At 47.3% G+C, this 20463-nt stretch overlaps 1 protein-coding gene across 5 annotated transcripts in view; it reads right to left on the bottom strand.

The window, feature by feature from the left end:
• Nucleotides 1-20463, bottom strand: part of LOC121291477 (discoidin domain-containing receptor 2-like) — a 169023-nt gene that overhangs the window by 55841 nt on the left and 92719 nt on the right. The gene's annotated exons all lie outside the window — the stretch shown is intronic.

The following is a 20463-nucleotide window of genomic DNA, read 5'->3' as shown; positions in this document are numbered from 1 at the left end:
CTAGCAAATGTGCCCATCCCTAATTTCCAAAGGGATGCCCATCCCCAATTTCCCTTGAACTGAGTGGCTTGCAGTTAAGAGTCAACCATGTTACTGTGGGTCTGGAGTCACATGTAGGCCAGGCTAGGTCAGATTTCCTTCCCTAAAGGACATTAGTGAACCAGATGGGTTTTCACAACTTTGATGATGATGGTTTCACCATTACTGAGACTAGCATTCAATTCCAGGTTTATTAATTGAATTTAAATTCCACCAGCTGCTATGGTGGGATTCCAACCCATGTCCCCTGAGAATTCACCTGGGCCTTTGGATTACTACGCCACCATCTCACCCTGAACTTTTCATGAACCACTGCAGCCCATGTGGTGTAGGTACACCCCAGTGCTGCTAGGGATGGAGTTCCAGGATTTTGACCCAGTGACACTGAAGGAACGGCGATGTATTTCCAAGTCAGGGTGGTGTGAGAGACTTGGAGGGTGGTGTTCCCATGCATCTGCTGCCCTTGTCCTTCTAGGTGATAGAAATTGTGGGTTTGGAGGGTGCTGTTGAAGGAGCCTTGTGAGTTGCCACAGTGCATCTTGTAGATGGTACACGCTGCTGCCACTGTACGTTGGTGGTGGAGGGAGTGAATGTTTGTGGGTGGGGTACCAATCAAGTGGGCTACTTTGTCTTGGATGGTGTCGAGCCTCTTGAGTGTTGTTGGAACTGCACTTATTCAAGCAAGTGGGGAGTATTCCATCACACTCCTGAATTGTGCCTCGTAGATGTTGGATAAGCTTTGGTGGGTCAGGTAGTGAGTTACTTCCTGCAGAATTCCCAGCCTCTGATGTGCTCTTATCAACACAATATTTAAATGTACATTCAATGCAAGGCAATATGATTAGATGTATTGATGCCAGAGCAACAAAACAAGACTTAAACAATAAGATTAAGTGAATGGGGTTCTGGCTGAATGACCAGCCCTCAGAACAGTGAATAAAGTTGAATAAAGTTGGATAGTAAATCTAGGCTCCAGTGAAATTCCAGTCCAGTGACCCAAGCCAGTTTATCCAAACAGTCCCCATTGAAAAAGCCAAACTCTAAATAGCCTGTTGAAGAGGCAACGGGGATCATTTGGGTTGAATGGCCTGTTCCTGTGCTGGAAATTCAATGTAAGAGCACTCACAACAGCAATGGATCAAGTCAATCAATTGTTATTGTTTAGTCCACAACATGGGTACGAAGTTGGCTGAGTGACAGGAAAGAGAGAGTATGGGTGAACGGTTGTTTTTCGAACCTGAGGAATGTTGGGTTTGTCAGTGGTTGGTATAAGGACCACTCCTTTTCTTCATCTATATTAATGACTTAGGAAAGGGTACATTTCAAAATTTACAAATTCATAGTATTGTGAACTGTGAGGAGGATAGTGACAAACCTCAAGAGGATATGGACAGGCTGGTGGAATGGACAAACAAATGGCAGAGAAATATGAAGCCCTTTAACAAGCTAATATCAAAACAAGAGCAAAAATGGGAGCATGAGCAGGCCATTTGGCCCCTCAAGCTTGCTCCACCATTCAATAAGATCATGGGTGATCTGATTGTGGCCTTAACTCCACTTTCCTGCCTACCACCCACCCTCCTCGCTCCCGATAATCCTCCCCTTCCTTGTAGATCAAAAATCTAACTCAGCCTTGAATATATTCAGTGACCCAGACTCCACTGTTCTCTGGGGAAGAGAATTCCAAAGTTAAGTGAGGCTCTGAGAGAAAACATTCCTCCTCATTTCCGCCTTAAATGGGACACCACTTAATTTTGAAACTGTTCCCGCACTGCAGTTCTAAATTCCCACGAGGGGAAATATCCTCTCGGAATCTGTTCAACATCCACAGAATGTTTCAATAAGATCGCCTCTCATTTCTCTGATCTCCATTGTGTATAGGCTCAATCTTTCCACATAAGGCAACCCACTTTGTCTCAGGAATCAATGTAGAGAACCTTCTCTGAACTGCCTCCAATGCAAGTATATCTCTCCTTAAATAATGAGACCAAAACTGTACACAGTCCTCGAGGTGTGATCTCACCAACCCCCTGTACAGTTTTAGCAAAACTTTCCTTCTTTTATACTCCATTCCCCTTGTAATAAAAGCCAACGTTCCACTTGCCTTCCTAATTACTTGCCGTATCTGCAATAAAGGTACATGTACCTGTATCCTTTGGTGATTTATGTATGAGGACGCACAGATCTTTCTGTATCACAGCATTCTGCAGTCTCTCTCCATTTATATTGTAATCTGCTTTTCTGTTCTTCCTGCCAAAGTGACAACCTTATAGTTTCCCACGTTATACTCCATCTGCCAAGTTTTGCCCAGTCACTTAATCAATCTATACCCCTTTGCAGCTCCTTGCATCCTCCACAAAACTTGCTGCTCTCTTCCTTTTCATATACTTGTAAGAGCTCTTTCATTTTTTTGCTGGTTTACTCTCATGTTTTAGTCTCTTCCTCTTTTTTAAAAAAAATCATCCTTTGCTGGTTTCTAAAATGTTCCCAATCTTCCAACCTACCATTAATCTTCACAGCAGTGTACACCTTTTCTTTCAGTTTGATACCATCCTTAACTTCCCTATCTTCCTAGTCCAATGCTCCCAAAGGTGCTGATCTTCAGGTGAAGTGTTAAGCTGAGGGCCCCACTGCCTTCGTGGGCGGATGTCAAAGATCCTATGGCTGTATTTCAAAGAAGAGTAGGGGAGTTATCCCTGCTGCCCTGGTCAACAATTATCCTTCAGTCCACCTCACTAAAACAGAGTATCTAGTTACTATCATTTTGGTGTTTGCAGACATTGGCAATGCCAGCATGACACCTCAAAAGCTTTTCATTTGTTATAAAGCACAAAGGGGATGCCCTGTGGTCGTGAAGGATGCTCCATAATTTCTTCATTCAAATCCATCTGTGCGTTACAGCTTTGGCATCTCACAGGGATATAACGAGGACAGGGGGCTGATGAGTGAACAAGCCTTGCTGCCATTAAGGATATAGGCAGCGCCTCAGCATCAAGTGCAGATTCTTAAAATAAACGCCACGGTCAAAAGAATAAATATAAGTTTGTGAGCTGAGGCTTCCTCATGGCTGTTTGTCTGGCCCCCAGACTGTGACATAAATTGTGATAACAGCTTCGTGTTGCCCAGTGCACAGGTCTTAGGATCATAGAAGTAGGAGATGGTGAAGATGAAGGGGTTGTCTTGTGAGGAAAGGTTCAGCCTATACTCATTGGAGTTTAGAAGAATGAGAGATTATCTTAAGGAAATATCTAAGATTCTGAGGGGGCTGGTCAGGGTGGACACAGAGAGGATGTTTCCCTTCACGAGGGAAGTTAGAACTAGGGGGTACAGTTTCAAAATAAGGGGTCCCATTTAAGACAGAGATGAGATGGGGCTTTTTTCTCTCAAGAGGTTCTTTCCAATTCCTCTCCAAAGAGAGCAGTGGAGGTTGGGTCATTGAATATATTAAAGGCTGACTTCAATCTACAGGCAGGAAAGTAGATTTAAAGGCACGATCGGATCAGCCACAATCTTACTGAATGGTGGACCAGGCTCGAAGGGCTGAATGGCCTACTCCAGCTCCTAATTCTTATGATCTTAGGAGGCCATTTAGTCCCCCTTGGGCCCCTAGTATGGCCATTCAATGAGATCGTGGCTGATCTGTCATCTCAACTTCACAGCCCTGTCTTTGCCCTAGATCCTTAATTCCTTGGACTAACAGGAAACCATTCAATCTCAGGTTTAACCTTAGCAATTGATCTGGCATCGGCTGCCGTTTTCAGAAGAGCATTCCAAACGTCTACCTCACTTTTGCGTGCGTAGAAGCGTTTCCTAACTTCACTCCCGAAAGGTCCGGCCCCAAATCTCTTGACTATATCCCCAAGTCCTAGATTCTTCAGTCATGATAAGCAATAACCAGGAAAACCACCCCTGCGCTCAGGCGCTAGACGCCAGCGCTGAAAATTTTGCTCGACTTTGCTCCAGAGAGATTGAAGGAAGGAAGATTTCAGCAGGCGAGAGCGGGCCACCAGAGGGCAGCGCAGGAACATGCTGGCCACAACTTAAAACAATCCTCTCATGGTGAAAAATATCAAACTTGTTCTCGTTTAAAGACAAGAGTAACAGGGGTTGAAGTTCGTCTTGGCGGGTGTGGGGGGTTGTGCAAAAAAAAAGAACAGGCCGATGGCCAAACTTTACACAGAGATAAAAACAAAAAAAAAAACTGCGGATGCTGGAAATCCAAAACAAAAACAGAATTACCTGGAAAAACTCAGCAGGTCTGGCAGCATCGGCGGAGAAGAAAAGAGTTGACGTTTCGAGTCCTCATGACCCTTCGACAGAACTTGAGTTCGAGTCCAAGAAAGAGTTGAAATATAAGCTGGTTTAAGGTGTGTGTGTGGGGGGCGGAGAGATAGAGAGACAGAGAGGTGGAGGGGGTTGGTGTGGTTGTAGGGACAAACAAGCAGTGATAGAAGCAGATCATCAAAAGATGTCAACGACAATAGTACAATAGAACACATAGGTGTTAAAGTTAAAGTTGGTGATATTATCTAAACGAATGTGCTAATTAAGAATGGATGGTAGGGCACTCAAGGTATAGCTCTAGTGGGGTTTTTTTTATGTAATGGAAATAGGTGGGAAAAGGAAAATCTTTATAATTTATTGGGAAAAAAAAAGGGAAGGGGGAAAACAGAAAGGGGGTGGGGATGGGGGAGGGAGCTCACGACCTAAAGTTGTTGAATTCAATATTCAGTCCGGAAGGCTGTAAAGTCCCTAGTCGGAAGATGAGGTGTTGTTCCTCCAGTTTACGTTGGGCTTCACAGGAACAATGCAGCAAGCCAAGGACAGACGTGGGCAAGAGAGCAGGGTGGAGTGTTAAAATGGCAAGCGACAGGGAGGTTTGGGTCATTCTTGCGGACAGACCGCAGGTGTTCTGCAAAGCGGTCGCCCAGTTTACGTTTGGTCTCTCCAATGTAGAGGAGACCACATTGGGAGCAACGAATGCAGTAGACTAAGTTGGGGGAAATGCAAGTGAAATGCTGCTTCACTTGAAAGGAGTGTTTGGGCCCTTGGACGGTGAGGAGAGAGGAAGTGAAGGAGCAGGTGTTGCATCTTTTGCGTGGGCATGGGGTGGTGCCATAGGAGGGGGTTGAGGAGTAGGGGGTGATGGAGGAGTGGACCAGGGTGTCCCGGAGGGAGCGATCCCTACGGAATGCCGATAAGGGGGGTGAAGGGAAGATGTGTTTGGTGGTGGCATCATGCTGCAGTTTGCGGAAATGGTGGAAGATGATCCTTTGAATGCGGAGGCTGGTGGGGTGATAAGTGAGGACAAGGGGGACCCTATCATGTTTCTGGGAGGGAGGAGAAGGCATGAGGGCGGATGCGCGGGAGATGGGCCGGACACGGTTGAGGACCCTGTCAACGACCGTGGGTGGAAAACCTCGGTTAAGGAAGAAGGAGGACATGTCAGAGGAACTGTTTTTGAATGTAGCATCATCGGAACAGATGCGACGGAGGCGAAGGAACTAAGAGAATGGGATGGAGTCCTTACAGGAAGCGGGGTGTGAGGAGCTGTAGTCGAGGTAGCTGTGGGAGTCGGTGGGTTTGTAATGGATATTGGTGGACAGTCTGTCACCAGAGATTGAGACAGAGAGGTCAAGGAAGTGAAGGGAAGTGTCAGAGATGGACCACGTGAAAATGATGGAGGGGTGGAGATTGGAAGCAAAATTAATAAATTTTTCCAAGTCCCGACGAGAGCATGAAGCGGCACCGAAGTAATCATTGATGTACCGGAGAAAGAGTTGTGGAAGGGGGCCGGAGTAGGACTGCAACAAGGAATGTTCCACATACCCCATAAGGAGACACGCATAGCTGGGGCCCATGCGGGTACCCATAGCCACACCTTTTATTTGGAGGAAATCCTTCAACTCCTCTCACTTCCTCCAAATAAAAGGTGTGGCTATGGGTACCCGCATGGGCCCCAGCTATGCCTGTCTCTTTATGGGGTATGTGGAACATTCCTTGTTGCAGTCCTACTCCGGCCCCCTTCCACAACTCTTTCTCCGGTACATCGATGATTACTTCGGCGCTGCTTCATGCTCTCGTCGGGACTTGGAAAAATTTATTAATTTTGCTTCCAATCTCCACCCCTCCATCATTTTCACGTGGTCCATCTCTGACACTTCCCTTCACTTCCTTGACCTCTCTGTCTCAATCTCTGGTGATAGACTGTCCACCAATATCCATTACAAACCCACCAACTCCCACAGCTATCTCGACTACAGCTCCTCACACCCCGCTTCCTGTAAGGACTCCATCCCATTCTCTCAGTTCCTTCGCCTCCGTCGCATCTGTTCCGATGATGCTACATTCAAAAACAGTTCCTCTGACATGTCCTCCTTCTTCCTTAACCGAGGTTTTCCACCCACGGTCGTTGACAGGGCCCTCAACCGTGTCCGGCCCATCTCCCGCGCATCCGCCCTCACGCCTTCTCCTCCCTCCCAGAAACATGATAGGGTCCCCCTTGTCCTCACTTATCACCCCACCAGCCTCCGCATTCAAAGGATCATCCTCCGCCATTTCCGCCAACTCCAGCACGATGCCACCACCAAACACATCTTCCCTTCACCCCCCTTATCGGCATTCCGTAGGGATCGCTCCCTCCGGGACACCCTGGTCCACTCCTCCATCACCCCCTACTCCTCAACCCCCTCCTATGGCACCACCCCATGCCCACGCAAAAGATGCAACACCTGCCCCTTCACTTCCTCTCTCCTCACCGTCCAAGGGCCCAAACACTCCTTTCAAGTGAAGCAGCATTTCACTTGCATTTCCCCCAACTTAGTCTACTGCATTCGTTGCTCCCAATGTGGTCTCCTCTACATTGGAGAGACCAAACGTAAACTGGGCGACTGCTTTGCAGAACACCTGCGGTCTGTCCGCAAGAATGACCCAAACCTCCCTGTCGCTTGCCATTTTAACACTCCACCCTGCTCTCTTGCCCACATGTCTGTCCTTGGCTTGCTGCATTGTTCCAGTGAAGCCCAACGTAAACTGGAGGAACAACACCTCATCTTCCGACTAGGGACTTTACAGCCTTCCGGACTGAATATTGAATTCAACAACTTTAGGTCGTGAGCTCCCTCCCCCATCCCCACCTCCTTTCTGTTTTCCCCCTTCCCTTTTTTTTCCAATAAATTATAAAGATTTTCCTTTTCCCACCTATTTCCATTATATAAAATAACCCCCCACTAGAGCTATACCTTGAGTGCCCTACCATCCATTCTTAATTAGCACATTCGTTTAGATAATATCACCAACTTTAACTTTAACACCTATGTGTTCTATTGTACTATTGTCGTTGACATCTTTTGATGATCTGCTTCTTTCACTGCTTGTTTGTCCCTACAACCACACCACCCCCCCCCCTCCACCTTTCTCTCTCTCTCTATCTCTCTGCCCCCCACACACACACCTTAAACCAGCTTATATTTCAACTCTTTCTTGGACTCGAACTCAAGTTCTATCGAAGGGTCATGAGGACTCGAAACGTCAACTCTTTTCTTCTCCGCCGATGCTGCCAGACCTGCTGAGTTTTTCCAGGTAATTCTGTTTTTGTTTTGCCAAACTTTACACGCTGCTCGATTTCCGTCACTGGCTGCTAACCAATCGGAGCGCTCATCTGACATTCCGCTCTAATTTTGTTACTGGCCGATAACCAATCGGAGACCTTGGTTTACACGGTGTCATGCGCAAGCGATGGGCCGGTCGCGAATAAGATGAGCTTCCTCCCATACCAGCTACAGGTCTCTTCTCACGTGCTGCAGCTCCTGCCCCTTTAAGAATGGCAAATCCAGAGCGCGTTGGGAATCTCTCACCTTTAACCACAGCCCTGCCAGGAAACCATCAGCTGTGTGTGTGTGTGTAAAGAACAGATTGGTCGATTTGCAAAAATGGTTGGCACGATTAAGGGTCCAGTGTGAAGCAAAGCTGGATAAGCACAGGAGGGGGAAAGGAATAGGGCATGACAATAGAGCAATATGATGTAGGTCGACAGGAAGTTTGTGTGGAGCATGAACATGAGCACGGACCTGATGGGCAGAGTGGCCTGTTACTATGCTGTGAAACCAATGCGATGTGTCCTTGTCAAATTGAGTGAAGCATGTCCCCATTGCTTTAATGCAGCTTTACAGCTAACAGCTGAAAGACGGCCTTGCACTGTTTGGTCCATTAGTGCAAGGTTGTCAGTGACCCTTGGGACTGTAACATGGAAATGAGCAGTGGACATGAACCCGACTCTACTGGACAGTGTTATTGCAGGAGATGATTGTGGGATGTACAGTTTAGTTCTATGTAATATATTATACAAGTACACTGACTCATTGCGTCTGCTATACTGTGCCATTCTACTACAGATCTGTAATTATACACTGCATACAGCACACTCTTGTTAACACTGAGCACTATAAGCTGTGGTTATCTCAACTACATCTTGATTTTTTTTAGTCGTTCTGCATCACCTAACTTGCCTGCTGGGAAACTGGTGGGATTGGGTCCAATACAAGTTTTACACTCATCTGATTTTACCCACTCTTGAAGTCCATGGAGATTAATATTGGGTGGACTGTAAAACTGATATTCCCAATCAAATGGAACTCCTAAACAAAAACAAAAATACCTGGAAAAACTCAGCAGGTCTGACAGCATCTGCGGAGAGGAACACAGTTAACGTTTCGAGTCTGTATGACTCTTTAACAGAACAAAGGAAAAATAGAAAAGAGATGAAATATAAACTGGTTTAAAGGGGGGGGCAGGTGGGCAGGTAGAGCTGGATAGAGGGTCAGTGATAGGTGGAGACAACCAAAAGATTTCACAGACAAAAGGACAAAGGGGTGTTGATGGTGGTGATATTATCTAAGGAATGTGCTAATAGGTGACATTAAGGGTAGAAAGCAGGACGAGCAAGGTACAGATAGTCCTACTGGAGGTGGGGTGGGGTGAAGGGATCGAAATAGGCTAAATAAAACAATCGATGAAAATTCATTTAAAAATAATGGAAATAAGTGAGAAAAGAAAAATCTATATAAATTGGAAAAGGGGGGATTGGAAAGGGGGTGGGGATGGAGGAGAGAGTTCACAGTCTGAAGTTGTTGAATTCAATATTCAGTCCGGAAGGCTGTAAAGTGCCCAGTCGGAAGTTGAGGTGCTGTTCCTCCAGTTTGCGTTGAGCTTCACTGGAACAATGCAGCAGGCCAAGGACGGACATGTGGGCATGAGAGCAGGGTGGTGTGTTGAAATGGCAAGTGACAGGGAGGTCTGGGTCATGCCCACATGTCTGTCCTTGGCTTGCTGCATTGTTCCAGTGAAGCTCAACGCAAACTGGAGGAACAGCACCTCACCTTCCGACTAGGCACTTTACAGCCTTCCGGACTGAATATTGAGTTCAACAATTTTAGATCATGAACTCTCTCCTCCATCTCCATCCCCTTTCCGATCCCCTTTTTTCCAATAATTTATATAGATCTTTCTTTTCCCACCTATTTCCATTATTTTTAAATGCATTTCCATCTATTGTTTTATCTCTACCTTTTAGCCTATTTTGATCCCTTCACCCCACCCCACTCCCACTGGGGCTATCTGTACCTTGCTCGTCTTGCTTTCTACCCTTAATGCTCCTTAGATAATATCACCACCGTTAACACCCCTTTGTCCTTTTGTCTGTGACATCTTTTGGTTATCTCCACCTATCACTGACCCTCTATCCAGCTCTACCTGTCCCACACCCCCCCTTAAACCAGCTTATATTTCACCTCTTTTCTATTTTTCCTTAGTTCTGTTGAAGAGTCATATGGACTCAAAACGTTAACTGTGTTCCTCTCTGCAGATGCTGTCAGACCTGCTGAGTTTTTCCAGGTATTTTTGTTTTTGTTTTGGACTTCCAGCATCTGCAGTTTTTTGCTTTTATCAAATGGAACTCCTGCCTAGTGCATTAGGTTAGAATTACCCTCTGTGTGCCTTTGTGAGATTCTCTCCTGCTCTCTCTCTCTCTGAGTCTCTGGGATGGATTTTCAATGCGGGGTTGGTACCCCAACATTGGGATGAATTCCAAGTCCCAACCCCATGCCCCAGCTGCATCGCTCCCAAGCCATGATATCCGAGTGCAGAAAGCCTAGCTGCCAAATGCGAGCTGCCTGCCTGGCGCCAGCCATAAAGGCAGGCGGTGGCCATGTTGGAAGCTGCCTTGCTGGATAGAGCAGGCAACTCCTTAGAAAGCCTGGGGGTGAAGGATGGCAGGAAGTGGCCATGCTTGCCAAGTTGAGAGGCAGTGCTCGACCTAGTTGGCCCATCAAATTTCAGTTTAAAGCAAATAAAAAGGAAACTTTCTTTGGCCACGTGGTGAATCTGACAACTGCGCATTAATGTTCACCAAGCTGTTTGGGCCTGCCTGAAAAGCCATCCAAAATTCCAATCCCAAAATGGACAACCCTTAACAAGCTTAATGTTTTCCCGCTCCACTTGTGTCGCAACTTGTGGAAGTCTGCCTTTGTGGTTGTGTGTGAGAGAGAAAGTGAGAGACTGTGTGAGAAAGAAATAGAGGGTGTGAGAGCGAGAGAGAGCGAGAGCAAGTGAGAATAGAGTGAGAGAGAGTGTGAGAGAGAATGAGAGAATGAGAGAAAGAGCGAGTGTGCGTGTCTCTTTCTCTCTAAGTCTTGCTCAGCCTCTCCATGTCTCTCTCTCTCTCTCTCTCTCGTATGTCTCTCAGAGTCTCACTTTCCCTCCCTTTCCTTTCGGGGGTGGGGGGGGGGGGGGGGGCGGTGGTGTTTGAGGTTTGTGTGTGTGTCTCTGTCTGTCTCTGAATCTATTTTTCTTTTTCTATCTCTGTCTCCCCCTGTGCCTCGCTGTGTCTTTAAAGCCAGGCGAATGCTCCACAGGTATGCTTTGCATATTTACACAATATCCACCCGGGCAAAACAGGTCTTTGCGAGAACGATCTATGCTCAGTCATGTGGATCCTCTAGCTACTCCCCATTATACAGCAGGCATCATATTACAGAAAGTGCTGAGATTTCTTCACACTCTCTTTCACCCTGGATAGGAGATGTAAACGTGTGGTGGACAGCAGTTTTACTTCAGGATGGTCTTTTTTGCTTTATGAAGTAGTACATGAAGCCTGCAGCACAGAAACTGGCTATTCAGCCCAACTAATCAATGCTCATGTCTAAGCTCCACATGAGCCTCCTCCCACCCCTCTTCATCTCACCCAATGAAGCAGTCCCACACCCAAATGCAGCAAGACCTGGACAACGTTCAAGCTCAGGCTGATGTGGCAAGTAAACTTTGTGTCACACAAGTGTCAGGCTGGGATCATCTCCAATAAGAGAAAGTCTAACTACCTTACTTGTCATGCAGCAGCATTACCAGCACTGAATCCCCCACCAGCAAATCCTTCTATCCCTTTCTCCCTCATGTACTTATCCAGCTTCCCCTTCGATGCATCAGCACTATTTGCCTCAACCACTCCTGGTGGTAACAAGTCCCACGTTCTCAACACTCCTTGGGTAAAGAAGTTTCCCCCGATTGGAATGTATTAGTGGCCAGTTTATATTTGTGGCCCCTTAATTTTGAACTCCCCCCCCCAAATGGAAATACCTTCCCAATGCTGAACTGATCAAAGCCCTTCACGTTTTAAAGGTCAGGTTAACCATCAACCTCTGTACTCGAAGGATAAAGAACTGCGACGACCCCCCCCCCCCACCTCGGTCTTTTCAGGAGCATCTTTTGATGTGAGACCTCCAGCCAGCGATAGTCCCGCACGAGCAGATTTCCCTTCACTGCAAAGGCCCACCCTTCCTCCACCACCAACTCAAGGGGGTGAGGTAAACCAAAACACATTGGATCAAATTTGCCTCCAATTTGGCAAGAAGAGCCAGTAAAAACTTGGGAAAAGCTGGCCTTGTATACCTTAAAACGGAGCTCCAGTTCAGACCAGTATCAGTCATTTCCCAAGATTTACTGCCTTTTCTTTTTGGGGGCTGTGGCTAACTGGGTAGCGCACGTGTCACTGTGTCAGGAGGTTGTGGGTTCAAGCCGCACTCCAGGTAATTTGAGCACATAATCTAAAAGGTGGATGGCACCAATACAGTACTGACACACGAGACTTGCATCTATATGTTGCCATTCATGTTCACTGGATGTCTCAAAATGCTTCACAGCCGGTGAAATACTTTTAAGTGTAGCCACTCTTATACTGTAGGAAACACACTTGTGCTCAGCAAATTCCCTCAAAAATCAATGCGATAAAGACCAGATAATCTGTTTTCTCGCAATGCTGATCCGAGGGATAAATATTGGCCCAGGACACCGGAGATAACTCCTCTGCTCTTCTTCAAAATGGTGCCCTGGGATCTCTCACACCCCAAGTAGGCAGATGGGGTCTCGGTTTAACGTCACACCCGGAAGGCTGCCCCTGACAGTGCAGCGCTCCCACCTGGATTTTTGTGCTCAAGTCCCGGAGCGGGACTCGAACCCAGGAGTTTGAGGCTCAGAGGCAGGGGAGCTGCCTACTGAACTGTAGCTGTCTGAGGGAGTGCTCGTGCTGTCTCTCAGGTGGGCTATTAAGCCAGCTGCCCTCCTCGGGTGGGAGCAAAAGGTCCTGTGGCATTATTTCAGAGAAGCGCGGGTGAATACTTCCCCCGTGTCCTGGACCATCAGACTAACAAACGAGTAGTACAGCAGGTGGGGGCGGTCATTCAGCCCAACTGAGTCCGTGCTGGCCCTTCTGAATCCGTATCCACCACCCTGGCAGGCAGTGCATTCCAAAGCCGGACCCAGCCCGTGCCTAAGGAAATCTTTCCTCACGTGGCCTCTGGTTCCTTTGCCAGCCACATTTCAATCCGCTGCTCTCGGTCTGGTGATCGACCCCTTCATTTTCATCCCTCAGCCAACTTGGCTGAAAAAGCCACAGGATGGCCTGGTCATTACCTTGGCGCAGCGCGGCTGGGAGCTTGCTGTGCGCAACTTCTTTCTCTAAGTTACGGCACACGGCCACACCGTAAAAAAAGAGCTTCGCTGGCCATCAAACACTTTGGGACAGGAAGATAGGACCACAGGAAATAGGAGCAAGGGTAGGCCATTCAGCCCATCGAGCCTGCTCCACCATTCAAACAGACCGTGGCCACTTTCCGGTGCTATCTCCATATCCCATGGTGTCATTGGTATCCGGAAATCCATCGATTTCGATCTTGAACATGCTCAATGATCAAGCTCCCCCAGCCCCCTGGGGTGGAGGATTCCAAAGATTCACCACCCTCTTGAGTGAAGAAATTCCTCCTCGTCTCAGTCTTAAATGGCCTACTCCTCGTCCTGAGACTGTGTCCTCTGGTTCTAGTTTCACCAGCTAGGGAAATCATCCTATCCACATCCACCCTGTCATGCCCTGTTAAGAATTATGTAAATTCAATGAGATTACCTCTCATGCTTTGAAACTCTAGAGAATACAGGCCCAGTTTCCTTAAATCTCTCCTCTTAAGACAATCCTGCAGTTCTAGGGACTAGTCTGGTGAACCACAGTTACGCTCCCTCTATGGCAAGTACACCCTCCCTCGGGAATGACCCGAGGCCGTGAAAGGCGCCACAGAAATGCAAAGACTTTCATTTTCTTTTGCATATAAATGAGCACCTCAACTTGACCCGGGGGAAGGAGGGGGTTGGGGGTGGGGCAGGAATCGCCCCAGCAGTAATGCATCCCATCTAATCCTGCTCCTTTAGTCGCCCTCTGGCATTTACAACCAAGAGGAAAATGAACTCCAGCCTTGGTCAGCGAATGTCAATGTGACTCGGAGGGCGTATCACAGTAGAAGGCCCACCCCAACAACACTCAAGAAGCTCAACAACATCCAGGACAAATCCGCCCAATTGAGCGGCACCCCGTCCACCACCGACTCCCTCTGCTACCGACACACAGTGACAGCAGTGTGTACCATCTACAGGATGCACTGCAGGAACTCGCTAAGGCTCCATCGATAGCACCTTTCAAACCCGCAACCTCTACCATCTAGAAGGACAAGGGCAGCAGATACATGGGAACATCACCACCTGGAAGTTCCCCTCCAAGCCACTCACCATCCTGACTTGGAAATATATCGCCGTTCCTTCACTGTTGCTGGTCAAGATCTTGGAACTCCCTCCCCAACAGCACTGTGGGTGTACCCACACCTCATGGACTGCAGCTGTTCAGGAAGGCAGCTCACCACCACCTTCTCAAGGGCAATTAGGGATGATCAATAAATACTGTCCCAGCCAGTGACACCCACATCCCATGAAAAAATATTTAAAAAAATTATCAAATCCCTCAGCCCAGGAGAAGGCCATTTGGCCCATCATGTCTCTGCTGGCTCTTTGGAAGAGTTATCCAATTAGTCCTACTCTCTTCCCCCACAAAACACATTCTCGGTACAGACATGATGGGGCGAATGGCCTCCTTCTGTCCTGTATAACTTCTGCGATTAGTGTTGCGATCTGTCTTGTGGGACGCCCTCGAAGCATCCCTGAAGAGGCCAAACATCCCCGTTGACTCTCGGGAGTCCCTGGCTTCTGACCAACCCAAATGGGGAAGGTTCATTCGGGAAGGCACCGAACACATCGAGAGACGCCACCAGGAACGTGCAGAAGTGAAGCGGAGGAGTCGGAGGGAGCAAACAAACCTCCAAACAACTAGTCTTCCCGACCCTTCACGCACCACCTGCCCCCGCATGTGACAGAGTCTGCAGGTCACGCATTGGACTTATCAGCTGTCTCAGGACCCATCGAGTCGGAGCAGGAGCGAGTCAGCCTCGGCCCTGAGGGGATGTCTAAGAAGAAGGATGCTGAATACATGTGCCAAAGTATTGTTCTGGGATGCAAGAGATTCATTGACCCAAGTCATTTGAAGTCAACCGAGTTCAGTATCTCTAGTTGACTGGAAGTTTTAAAGGGCATTGTCTCAGTCAATAAGTCTTTGTAATAAATTTCCCTTTTAGAAAAGATTCACAAACTCAGAACCTCTACTGCTAATCCCTTGAAAATGCAGCACTTCGTCGCTAAGGCAACCTTGACCAGCTGACGCCTGGCTCCTCTTGCTTTACAAAGGAAACACAATAGGCCTGTCAAGCACTTGTTCCTTGTGGCACTACCCTTTTAATCCAGCTAATGAACCATGATTTGACCCACAAAAGGAGGATGGGAAACTGAAGCCCAAGATTCATCACAGGGTTGGTTGGGGCTGGGGGGAGGGTGGTTGGTGGGCACAGATGTCAGGGTGGGAGAACGCCATTTTGTCCTCATGGCGAGTTGATGCATCTCATTTGTTGACTGGTGTCCTTTTGGCCATCGATAGCATGGTAGTACAAGAGGTCAGATGGTGGGGAAATTGGAGGCAAACCATTTGGCAACAGAGTTGGATTAAATAAGATAATTGGCAAAATATATCCCTCAACTAAAATCTAATCAGCTGGTTAATGTGTGCCAGCCATGGCTCAGTTGGAAGCTCTCTTGCCTCTGAGTCAGAAGGTTGTGCGTTTAAGTCCCGCTCCAGGACTTTTGAGTATCCAGGCTGATACCCCCAGTGCAGTAGTGAGGGAGTGCTGCACTGTCAGAGGTGCTGTCTTTCAGCTGAGGTATTAAACCGAGGCCTTTGAAGAGGAGAAGGGAGACTTCCCCCCATTCTCCTGGCCCTCAAACACAGATTGTTTGGTCATTATTACAATGCTGATCGTGGGAGCTTGTTGTATGCAAATAAGCTGCTGCAATTCCTATTTGCAACAGGGACTGCACTTCAAAATGACTTCATCAGCTGTAAAGTGGTTAGGGGGAATCCTGCGGTCGTGAATGGTGCTATATAAATGCACGTGGCTCTTTTAATTGTTTTATTGCTGCTTTGGGGAGCTTGCTGTGGGCAAATTGGCTGCCACATTACCTATATTACTACTGTAATTACATTACCATGTCAAAAGTGCTTCATTAGTTTTCAAAGCATTTTGAGATGTTCTGAAGTTCTGAAAGGTGTTACAGAGATGCAAGACAGCTTTTTTTTCATTATCTCGCTGTGCCAAAGACCCCTTTGGAGCCCTTTCCATGCTGGGAGTCAAGATTAGCTGTAGGGCACAGAGGCCAGATGACTTGAAGCAGCCCCTGCTGTTGAGGCAGGGTTAGTTGAGCCAGGTGGGGATGAATGTACCTGCTTGGAGAATCCAGCTCATCAGCATTCACAGGAGGAAAGCGCAGTCAGCCTGCGAAGTCGTGCGTAAAGGCCAAGGTGGCTAAACCTGCTGGAGCATGAGATTCCCAGGTATTTGGTTGTACCGGGCAGGCAGGCTTTCAATATTTGAGATGACCTTTTCAAATAGACGGTTAAATGAGGGTCCCCAACTGCACAATGAGACTCCTCACATGCCAAAAATGTTGTGGGCAATCAGAGACACTGGTAACACTCACTGACCTGACACCCGCTCAGCACCGCAACACTCACTGATCCAACACACGCACCATACCACAACCCTGACCGATCCAACCCTTGGCACCATATGCAACACTCACCGATCCAACGCCCACTCCATACTGCACCACTCACTGATCCAACACAAATTTTATGTTATAACGCATGCTGATATAACACACACTCCACATCATAACACTCACTGATACAGTACATTCACTCTACCACGCTGGTATAAAGCACGTTGCCTGATGTAACACATTGATCCAACACACCCCTCATTGTAACATACCGCAAAATTAGGGTATGAGAGATTCCCATGTAACTCAACATGTAGTATAGCCTGTTGGGGAAGGAAACAGTTAAAGGAGTTCAATTGCTAATTATTAGTTAACAATCTAAGTACCCATTTGGTTGTATCAAAGGGACAACAAGTGAGACAAGTTGGTTAGTAGAGTTTTATGCACTAAAAGTAAAACTTTGAAGAAGCCACTCTTGGTCACAGTCTTTGTTGCCAAACAGCTATTGGACCTTAACAGAGTCAGTCCCTGTAAGGGTTAAATCACTCTTATGGGTGACTGGATGCATCACGCTTTGACACATCCAAACTCGCAAATGCAATGATAAACCACAAAACTGCAAAAACCTCCAAAGGGTGCTCCCAGAACAATGAGGTGACTGTCCACCAGGAAAGGAACGTCCTGGGAATTCTACTGGTGTTCGATATAATAGCAACATGGCTTCCAAACTGGTGATACTCAGAACCACAGATAATGATAGGGAATCAGTAGAGAATCCCCCCATAACTCAGGATGCTCTCAGAGAGAAACAGGTAAATCATGTTTAGCAGTTAACAAATGTGCAAGCACATCCACTGGCCAAACAGGTTGATCTGTCATTTCAGTGGTGTGTCAGTGGTAAAACACCTGCTTTAGTCATTTTTTTTTTCTGCACCTTATCACGCACTCACAAATCAAGAGGTTGCATGGCCTTCCCGTTTCCAAATACTTCAAATTTGTTGTTCAGTTCAGAACTTGAGTATTGCTGTAAAATTGCAGCCTATGATTGCAAGCTCAAAACATAGTGTGCAACATTAGATGCAATTCCACGATTGGACAGCACCTGCTAAACAATCCTGACTGTGCTAAGAAATTCACTGAAAACTGATTTAAGAGTGTCAGTCTGGCTCACAGTGTGCCTCACTTACACATGCTAGAAGCCACATATATTCACATGCAGGCCCTATCCTTTGTAGACAGAAAGAACATGTCCACACCTTGCACCTTTTTCAACTAAGCAAAGCTTGGGGAACAGTCACTCCCTGGTTCAATCCCCAGGGCAATGCCTTGACCAATCAGAGTTGGCCTGCCCGGTTTGAATTTGAACACAGATGGGCAGTTATGTGTTCTATGCTTCATTCTCCATGGCAACGCCTCCACCAATCAGCCAATCGGAGTCCGCTTGCCAACCAATCAGCGCTCTCCTCTCATGCAGTATAAATTGTTGCTTCCCTTTTACTGTTGGTAATATTTTGCCAGCTATCCTGATGCATGCAAGATGAAAAGCTTTGATAGTATGTCTCTTTTGTCAGGAATACTTTAAATTTGATTTAAAGGGCTGGAGTTCAGTGAGATAGCATGTAACATATTCAAGTCAGCAATTTCTGATTTGCAGGGAACAACTCATCAATAGATTTGATTGGTATCTTAATGTTTCATTTCTAACAGCATAGATTGTAAATGAAAGGTGTGTGTATATTTATGAATGGGGGTGTTAAAAGACTTAAAGGTACATGGGGTTGGGTGGATAGTGTGTATATGGGAGGACATTGGACAACAGGTGTGGGTTTTCTTTACCCTGTGCTGCTTATCTGCGGCAGTTTTGTAGATCTGATGCTTGAAGCCACCAACAACGACTTGCATTTATGCAGCGCCTTTAATGCAGTAAAACATCCCAAGACTGTTCACAGGGACGTTATCAGAGTGTGACACCAAGTCAGATCAGAGATATTAGGACAGAAGCTTGCTTCAAGGAGGCCATGTTTTAAGGGACATCTTAAAAGGAGGAGAGAGGAATTCTAGAGCTTCGGCCCCCAAAAAGCCAAGAGCATGGCTGAGCGATGGAGATCGCCAGAATGGATGAAGATGGCCAGAATTGGAGAACAGTAGATATCTTGGCGAATCTTTCTTTATTTTTTTCACGGGATGTAGGATGTCGCTGGCAGGGCCAGCATTTGTTGCCCATCCCTAATTGCTCTTGAGCTGAGTGGAGCTAGACCATTTCAGAGGGCAGTTAAGAGTCAACCGCATTGCTGCGGGGTCTGGAGTCACTCGTAGGCCAGGCCGGGTAAGATTTCCTTTCCTAAACGGGATTAGTGAACCAGATGGGTTTTTACAACAATCGACAACGGTTCTCATGGTCACCATTACTGAGACTAGCTTTACATTCCAGATTTATTAATTGAACTTAAATTTTACCAGCTGCTGTGGTGGGAATAAAACCCGTGACCCCCCTCAGACCATTAGCCTGGGGCCAGCGGCATTATCTCTACTTCACCGTCTGCTGGGGCTGCAGGAAGTTGGAGAAATGGGGAGGGAAGGAGGTTGGAGGTATGAGGAAGGGGGTGGTGGGGGTGGGGTGGGGGGGGGGGGGGGGGGGGGGGGGGGGGGGGGGGGGGGGGCGGTGGGGAAGGTGAAGCCATGGAGGGATTTGGAAACAGGGATTTGAATTTTAAAATCAAAGCGTTGATGGACCCGGAAGCCAAAGCAGGTCACCGAGCACGTGGGTTGCAGGTGAACGGGAGACGTAGTGCGAGTTAGGATACGGGCTGAAGAGTTTTGGGAGGAGACTGGAATCAGCATGTCCAAGCACAGTGTCTCATCTTCCAACCCCCCAGCCCCCTCCTCGATGACAGAGAAGTGTGGCCTGTGAAAGTGTTGCTGGGGAGGAGTGGATGGGTGGGTCCCTAACTCCCTCCGACCCTGCACTGGTCTCCCAGTCCCTGCACTTGGCAGCTCATCTCTTTTCCAATTCCTGGGGCACAAATTAGGCTTGGGTGGTTAAACATCACAACAGTGACTACACTTCAAAAAGGACTCTGTTGGCTGTAAAGCACTTTGGGATGTTCTAAAGTTATAATGGTGCTATAAGAATGCAAGTTCTTTTTCTCTCTGTGTGTCCTATTTCTAAAATTATAATGCAGTAGAGTGGAAACCCATTGAATGCACTGGAGCTTAAGATCAGACGGACTGATTTGAAAAAGCAAGCGCTTGAAAAAGAAATGTGGCACCCAACTTGCACACTGCAAGCTCCCACAGACAGCAACGTGATAACCATTCGATCATCTCTTTTCTTTTGGTGATGTTTGCCGGGGGTTAAACATTGGGCCCAGGGCATCGGGGATAACTCCTCGCTCTTCTTCGAAATAGTGTCGTGGGGATCTTTTACGTCCCTGCCGGGGGGGCAGATGGGGGGCCTTCAGTTTAGTACCTCATCCGAAAGACAGCACCTCCAGCCCAATTTATTTTAAGTTGGCGTTTATGCTCCATGTGAGGCGCCCCTGAACCACCTTCATCTAAGTCCTGTTGCTTATGTTTGTATTTCTGATCTACAAGGGAGCTGACGGAGACCGGCAAGAAAGTGGATTCAAGGCCAAAAACAGATCGGCCATGAACTTATGGAGCGGTCGACCAGGCCTGAGGGGCTAAACGTCTGATCTTGCTCCTCTTTCTTATGTTCTTACAACCTTTTATTCCTTTATCCCACAAACCTCCCCTTAAATCAGTCTATGGCATTCGCTCCTTGTGGTAAAACCCCCCCCTTTCTCAGCACTCTCTGGGTAAAGAGCTTTGCCCGAATTCTGTACCAGATTTACTAGTGACTATCTTATCTTTATGGTCACTGGTTTTAGTCTCCCGCACATCATCTCTAAGTTTATATCCTTTCCTAATTTTAAAGGCTTCTGTCAGGTTGAT

Source organism: Carcharodon carcharias, chromosome 19 (genome assembly GCF_017639515.1).
Source record: "Carcharodon carcharias isolate sCarCar2 chromosome 19, sCarCar2.pri, whole genome shotgun sequence".
Lineage (NCBI taxonomy): Eukaryota > Metazoa > Chordata > Chondrichthyes > Lamniformes > Lamnidae > Carcharodon > Carcharodon carcharias.
The sequence above is the reverse complement of the archived record's forward strand: the minus strand, read 5'-3'. Positions and strand labels throughout refer to the sequence as shown.